Below are 7168 nucleotides of genomic sequence, written 5' to 3'. Positions count from 1 at the left end.
TTCCGCAAATGTCATGGTTTTAAAAGCTTCCGCTACGGAATATGTTTCCTAAAGTGAATCAAATTAACGAGAAAATAAGTTTGCAACTAAAGAGAAATAAATAGAAGCTAATAAACGAAAAGGGTTTTAACTTGGATAATTTGATTTTAAAATTCCATTCAATGTGACATTGCCACATTCGGCCATAGTGCCTAGGCTGAGTTTGGGGTGTTGTAGCACCCCAAACCCGGCCTGGAACTTTGGCTCGAATCTGGCGTGTCACATTGAAGTGTTTTTCGAAAACCATGTTTCTATTAAAAAGCCTTCTTAATAATTAAAAACTTATACCCTTTTTAAACCTTGTTAGAAAACCTCAGCTGAATAACATTCATAACAACTTTGTAAAAATCCTGACAGTTGCGGAAGCTTAATTTAAAAACAATTGCGGTTATGTGATGTTTTGAACAATAGTAGTTGCTTTGGAAAACCGTGTTCTAATACTAGCAATTATAAGAACAATAAATAAAATTCTAAATTTGAAATCCAGAAAATTACAACGGCTTTACTACAACCCACATAAAAATATTTAAAAGCAATAATCAAAACTGTAACATAAATAGTGTGCGTGGCTTCCTCCGAGTCCCTCGCAGCCCCGATCTATCTAAGGCTGGAAATTACCTGAAAGGTTAATAAATGGGGTGAGTTTACGAAAACTCAGTGTAAAATCCCTCTACTATAAAAAGGAATAGTCAGTCATATAAAAGAATTAAAAGTCTGGTCCCAACCTTACTTACAGTTTCAATATCAAGTGGGCCTTAGCCCACATAACAGACAGTACCAGATGGGCTTTAACCCATTACAGAATAAGAAACATTATCAGAACTAGAATCAGAATCAGAATCAGAATCAGAATCAGGTAACATAATCAAAATCAGAACCAGTATTAGGTAACAGAATCAAAATCAGAATGTGAATGCAATCCCAACCCAGTCCAGCCGTATACACCCCCGTACCAACCTTACACTCCATGTGGGGAGACAACTCGACCCACCCATCCGCTACACACCACAGAATTTGCAGCATGGCTGTCAGAACAGATATTGTGACAGAGTCACCAGATACAAATATTGTGGCAGAGCCACCAGAACAGATATTGTGGCATAGCCACCAGAAACAGATAATGTGGCAAAGCCACTTAACAGAATACGTGGCACAAAGCCATCGATAACTGTATTATGTTAGGCATATAGCCATCAACTAGAGTAACATAACCGGCATACAGCCCTAGGTAAATGTGATCGACACAGAGTCGTCAATAACCATATATTGGCACATAGCCTTAGGCAAATACGTTTGGCACATAGCCATAATCAGGTTGGCACAGAGCCATATGTAGGTTGGCGCAAAGCTATAATCAAAATAATTGGCTTTAAGCCATTGGTAGTTGTATCATGTTAGGCACATAGCCATCAGCGACAGTAATATAGTCGACACACAGCCTCGGGTAAATATGATCGATACAAAGTCATCAATAATCATATATTGGGCTTAAAAGCCACCGGTGGATCCATAGTCGTCAAGCAACCATGCGATCCTAACAGATCAGATCTTCCTTCGTTCAAAATACCAACCCATGCAACATGTCATGTATGCAGAATGTCATGCCCATATTTGAATAAAACAATCATAGGGAAAAATAGTCACAATCAAATCCGTCAACCACACAGTCCAAGTCAGTCACTTGCCCACAAGGGAAAAATAGTCATTTAACACCCTAGGGTCAAAATAATAATTTTATCCCACAAGGGTATCTCGGTAATTCTACCCTACAGGGGTATTTCAGTAATTCTACCCTACAAGGGTATTTCGGTATTTCTACCCTACAAGGGTATATAGATAATTCTACCCTATAGGGGTATTTTAGTAATTCTACCCTACAGGGGTATTTCGGTAATTCTACCGTACAGGGGTATTTCGGTAATTCTACCGTATAGGGGTATTTCGATAATTCTACCCTACAGGGGTATTTCGGTAATTCTACCCTACAGGGGTATTCCGGTAATTCTACCCTATAGGGGTATTCTGGTAATTCTACCCTACAAGGATATTCTGGTAATTTTACCTTACAGGGGTATTCCGGTAATTCTACCCTATAGGGGTATTTCTGTAATTCTACCCTATAGGGGTATTCCGGTAATTTTACCCTATAGGGGTATTCCGGTAATTTTACCCTATAGGGGTATTTCGGTAATTCTACCCTATAGGTGTATTTCGATAATTTTACCCTACAGGGGTCTTTCGGTAATTCTATCCTACAGGGGTATTTCAGTATTTCTACCCTACAAGGGTATTTCAGTATTTCTACCATACAAGGGTATTTCGATAATTCTACCCTATAGGGGTATTTCAATAATTTTGTAAATCGAAGGTAAAATGGTAATTCTGTAAATCGGGGGTACTTTGGTAACTTTACAAGTCGAGGGTATTTTAGTAATTTTACAAATCAAGGGTATTTTGGTAATTTTGCAAACTGAGGGTATTTCGATAATTTTACAAATCGAGGGTATTTTAGTAATTTTACAAATCAGGGCATTTTGGTGATTTTATAAACCAAGGGTATCTAGTAATTTTACAAACCAGGGGTATTTTGGTAATTTTGTAAACCAAGGGTATTTTGGTAATTTTACAAACTAGGGGTATTTTGGTGATTTGGTAAACTAAAGTATTCTAAACAGGGATAACAATACGAATGGGCCTAAAGCCCTTTTCCGGCCCAAATAGGCCTACATGCTTGTGTGGCCCTTTTAGCCCAAATCTAGCCACAAATATTAGATTCACTAGCCTAGCCCAATATTTACTACACAATCAAACAACTTATCCAATTGAGCCCGTAGGCTCATTAGGCCCACATGACCCCTTTCGGCCCATCGCGGCCCGAAGCAGCCACCCTACAGCTAGAGTAGTAAGAAATATACACCTGATTGGAGACTGGAGTTAATCCACGCTCCGAGCACTCTTAGCTGACGCCCAACCCAAACGAGCACACCATAAAGCGAAAAGGATCGGCCAAGAAAGGTACCTTACTCTCCTCATGGTTCTCTCTATTTAAAGCCAACTTCGCATCCACTCTTATGTTAGCTTCCCGATGTGGGATCCCTCCATCATCAGAGTTTAAATTCAACACCAACTCTTGCCGCCCCCTGTTAGCAAAATAAATGCTCTTTGCTGGCCATGGGATTCGAACCCATGCCTCCTCTCAGATGCTCCACACACTACTTGCAACTAAGCCACAAGGCTTTTTGTGTCACAATTTCTCCAACAATATTCTTAAGGCCTATCTACTACACCTAGGGTTTGATTCACCTTAAACCAAAATTTTTGCTAGAGTACAAGTTTGAACCCAAGACTTCTCCAACACTTCTTAGCATACTTAACCACTGAAACAAGCCTTCAACTACGAAATTTTCACGCACAACAGAATATTATAAGCTGCCTTCAACCGCTCCCATGCTCAAGGCCCAAAACTTTTAGGCCCAAATTCAGGGTGTTACAACTCTACCTCCCTTAAAGAAATTTCATCTCTGAAATTTCCATCTAACAGGGTAGTCGTGTAACATTTACCCCACTACGCTACCGCTGTGCACTCTGATCCTACTATCACTATCACACTTCAACTAGAACTTGAAACATCTCATACATACAACACTTATTCACGTATGTACCACATATTTATCACACATATATACAATTTCTATATCCAAACATCACATCCACATAAAATAAAAACCAAATTTAAATTCAGACCAATATCTAAGGAATCCACAGTATTTCAATTTCTAAACAGACAAAATTATTCAAAAGACTTACGGATTCAGCGCCGGAGACTCGGTGTGCCACACTTTTTAAAAGAAATACTTCAAATAGACCACGTAGTTGAAAATAATTTTCTAAAATTCAACCTTTGAAAACCCAATCCATAGCCAAGTTATTGTAACTTGGCTCTAATACCACTAAATGTAGCACCCCAAACCCGGCCTAGAAGTTTGGCTCGAATCTGGCGTGTTACATTGAAGTGTTTTTCGAAAACCATGTTTCTATTAAAAAGCCTTCTTAATAATTAAAAAATTATACCCTTTTTAAACCTTGTTAGAAAACCTCAGCTGAATAACATTCTTAACAACTTTGTAAAAATCCTGACAGTTGCGGAAGCTTAATTTAAAAACAATTGCGGCTACGTGATGTTTTGAGCAATAGTAGTTGCTTTGGAAAACCGTGTTCTAATACTAGCAATTATAAGAACAATAAATAAAATTCTAAATTTGAAATCCAGAAAATTACAACGGCTTTACTACAACCCACATAAAAACATTTAAAAGCAATAATCAAAACTGTAACATAAATAGTGTGTGTGGCTTCCTCCGAGCCCCTCGCAGCCCCGATCCGTCTAAGGCTGGAAATTACCCGAAAGGTTAATAAATGGGGTGAGTTTACGAAAACTCAGTGTGAAATCCCCCTACTATAAAAAGGAACAGTCAGTCATATAAAAGAATTAAAAGTCTGGTCCTAGCCTTACTTACAGTTTCAGTATCAAGTGGGCCTTAGCCCACTATAATAGACAGTACCAGATACGCTTTAACCCATTACAGAATAAGAAACATTATCAGAACTAGAATTAGAATTAGAATCAGAATCAGAATCAGGTAACAGAATCAAAATCAGAACCAGTATTAGGTAACAGAATCAAAATCAGAATGTGAATGCAATCCCAACCCAGTCTAGCCGTATACACCCCCGTACCAACCTTACACTCCATGTGGGGAGACAACTCAACCCACCCATCCGTTACACACCACAAAATTTGTAGCATGGCTGCCAGAATAGATATTGTGACAGAGTCACCAGATACAAATATTGTGGCAGAGCCACCAGAACAGATATTTGTGGCATAGCCACCAGAAACAGATAATGTGGCAAAGCCACTTAACAGAATACGTGGCACAAAGCCATAGATAACTGCATTATGTTAGGCACATAGCCATCAACTAGAGTAACATAACCGGCACATAGCCCTAGGTAAATGTGATCGACACAAAGTCGTCAATAACCATATATTGGCACATAGCCTTAGGCAAATACGTTTGGCACATAGCCATAATCAGGTTGGCACAGAGCCATATGTAGGTTGGCGCAAAGCCATAATCAAAATAATTGGCTTTAAGCCATTGGTAGTTGTATCATGTTAGGCACATAGCCATCAGCAACGGTAATATAGTCAGCACACAGCCTCGGGTAAATATGATCGACATAGAGTCATCAATAATCATATAGTGGGCTTAAAAGCCACCGGTGGATCCATAGTCGTCAAGCAACCATGCGATCCTAACAAATCAGATCTTCCTCCGTACAAAATCCCAACCCATGCAACATGTCATGTATGCAGAATTTCATGCCCATATTTGAATCAAACAATCATAGTCAAGCCATTCATATCATCAACATATATTCACAATCAAATCCGTCAGCCACACAGTCCAAGTCAGTCACTTGCCCATAAGGGAAAAACAGTCATTTAACACCCTAGGGTCAAAATAATAATTTTACCCCACAAGGGTATCTCGGTAATTCTATCCTACAGGGGTATTTCAGTAATTCTAACCTACAAGGGTATTTCGGTATTTCTACCCTATAAAGGCATATAGATAATTCTACCCTATAGGGGTATTTCAGTAATTCTACCCTACAGGGGTATTTTGGTAATTCTACCTTACAGGGGTATTTCGATAATTCTACCCTACAGGGGTATTTCGGTAATTCTACCGTACAGGGGTATTTCAGTAATTCTACCCTACAGGGGTATTCCGGTAATTCTACCCTATAGGGGTATTCCGGTAATTCAACCCTACAGGGGTATTTTAGTAATTCTACCTTACAGGGGTATTTCGGTAATTCTATCCTATAAGGGTATTTCAGTATTTCTACCTTACAAGGGTATTTCGATAATTCTACCCTACAGGGGTATTTCAATAATTTTGTAAATCGAGGGTAAAACGGTAATTCTGTAAATCGGGGGTACTTTGGTAATTTTACAAGTCGAGAGTAGTTTAGTAATTTTACAAATCGAGGATATTTCGGTAATTTTGCAAACTAAGGGTATTTCGATAATTTTACAAATCGAGGGTATTTTAGTAATTTTACAAATTGGGGTATTTTGGTGATTTTATAAACCAAGGGTATTCTAGTAATTTTACAAACCAGGGGTATTTTGATAATTTTGTAAACCAAGGGTATTTTGGTAATTTTACAAACCAGGGTATTTTGGTGATTTGGTAAACTAAAGTATTCTAAACAGGATAATAATACGAATGGGCCTAAAGCCTTTCCCAAATTTAAATGGGCCCACACTCATGTGGCCCTTTTAGCCCAAATCTAGCCACAAATATTAGATTCACCTAGCCTAGCCCAATATTTACTACACAATCAAACAACTTATCCAATTTGGCCCGTAGGCCCATTAGGCCCACATGAGCCCTTTCGGCCCATCGCGGCCCAAAGTAGCCATCCTACAGCTAGAGTAGTAAGAAATACACACCTGATTGGAGACTGGAGTTAATCCACGCTCTGAGCACTCTTAGCCGACGCCCAACCCAAACGAGCACGCCATAAAGCGAAAGGGATCAGCCAAGAAAGGTACCTTACTCTCCTCATGGTTCTCTCTATTTAAAGCCAACTTCGCATCCACTCTTATGTTAGCTTCCCGATGTGGGATCCCTCCATCATCAGAGTTTAAATTCAACACCAACTCTTGCCGCCCCCTGTTAGCAAAATAAATGCTCTTTACTTGCCATGGGATTCGAACCCATGCCTCCTCTCAAATGCTCCACACACTACTTGCCACTAAGCCACAAGGCTTTTTGTGTCACAATTTCTCCAACAATATTCTTAAGGCCTATCTACTACACCCAGGGTTTGATTCACCTTGAACCAAAATTTTTGCTAGAGTACAAGTTTGAACCCAAGACTTCTCCAACACTTCTCAGCACACTTAACCACTAAATCAAGCCTTCAACTACGAAATTTTCACGCACAACAGAATATTATAAGCTGCCTTCAACTGATCCCATGCTTAAGGCCCAAAACTTCTAGGCCCAAATTCAGGGTGTTACAAGTGTTATATATACAATTATTATAA

General features: G+C 39.1%; 1 long non-coding RNA gene across 1 annotated transcript; it reads right to left on the bottom strand.

The window, feature by feature from the left end:
- Positions 1-486: 486 nt before the first annotated feature.
- Positions 487-6671, bottom strand: LOC128281467 (uncharacterized). The gene is made up of 2 exons (XR_008271679.1): positions 6569-6671; positions 487-657 (listed from the first exon to the last, which is right to left on the bottom strand). It is a non-coding gene; the product is annotated as an uncharacterized LOC128281467 (long non-coding RNA).
- Between the last annotated feature and the right edge of the window lie 497 nt (positions 6672-7168).

Source organism: Gossypium arboreum, chromosome 10 (genome assembly GCF_025698485.1).
Source record: "Gossypium arboreum isolate Shixiya-1 chromosome 10, ASM2569848v2, whole genome shotgun sequence".
In the NCBI taxonomy this organism is placed as follows: Eukaryota; Viridiplantae; Streptophyta; class Magnoliopsida; order Malvales; family Malvaceae; genus Gossypium; species Gossypium arboreum.
Note: the sequence above shows the minus strand (reverse complement) of the source record. Positions and strands in the feature narration are given on the sequence as shown.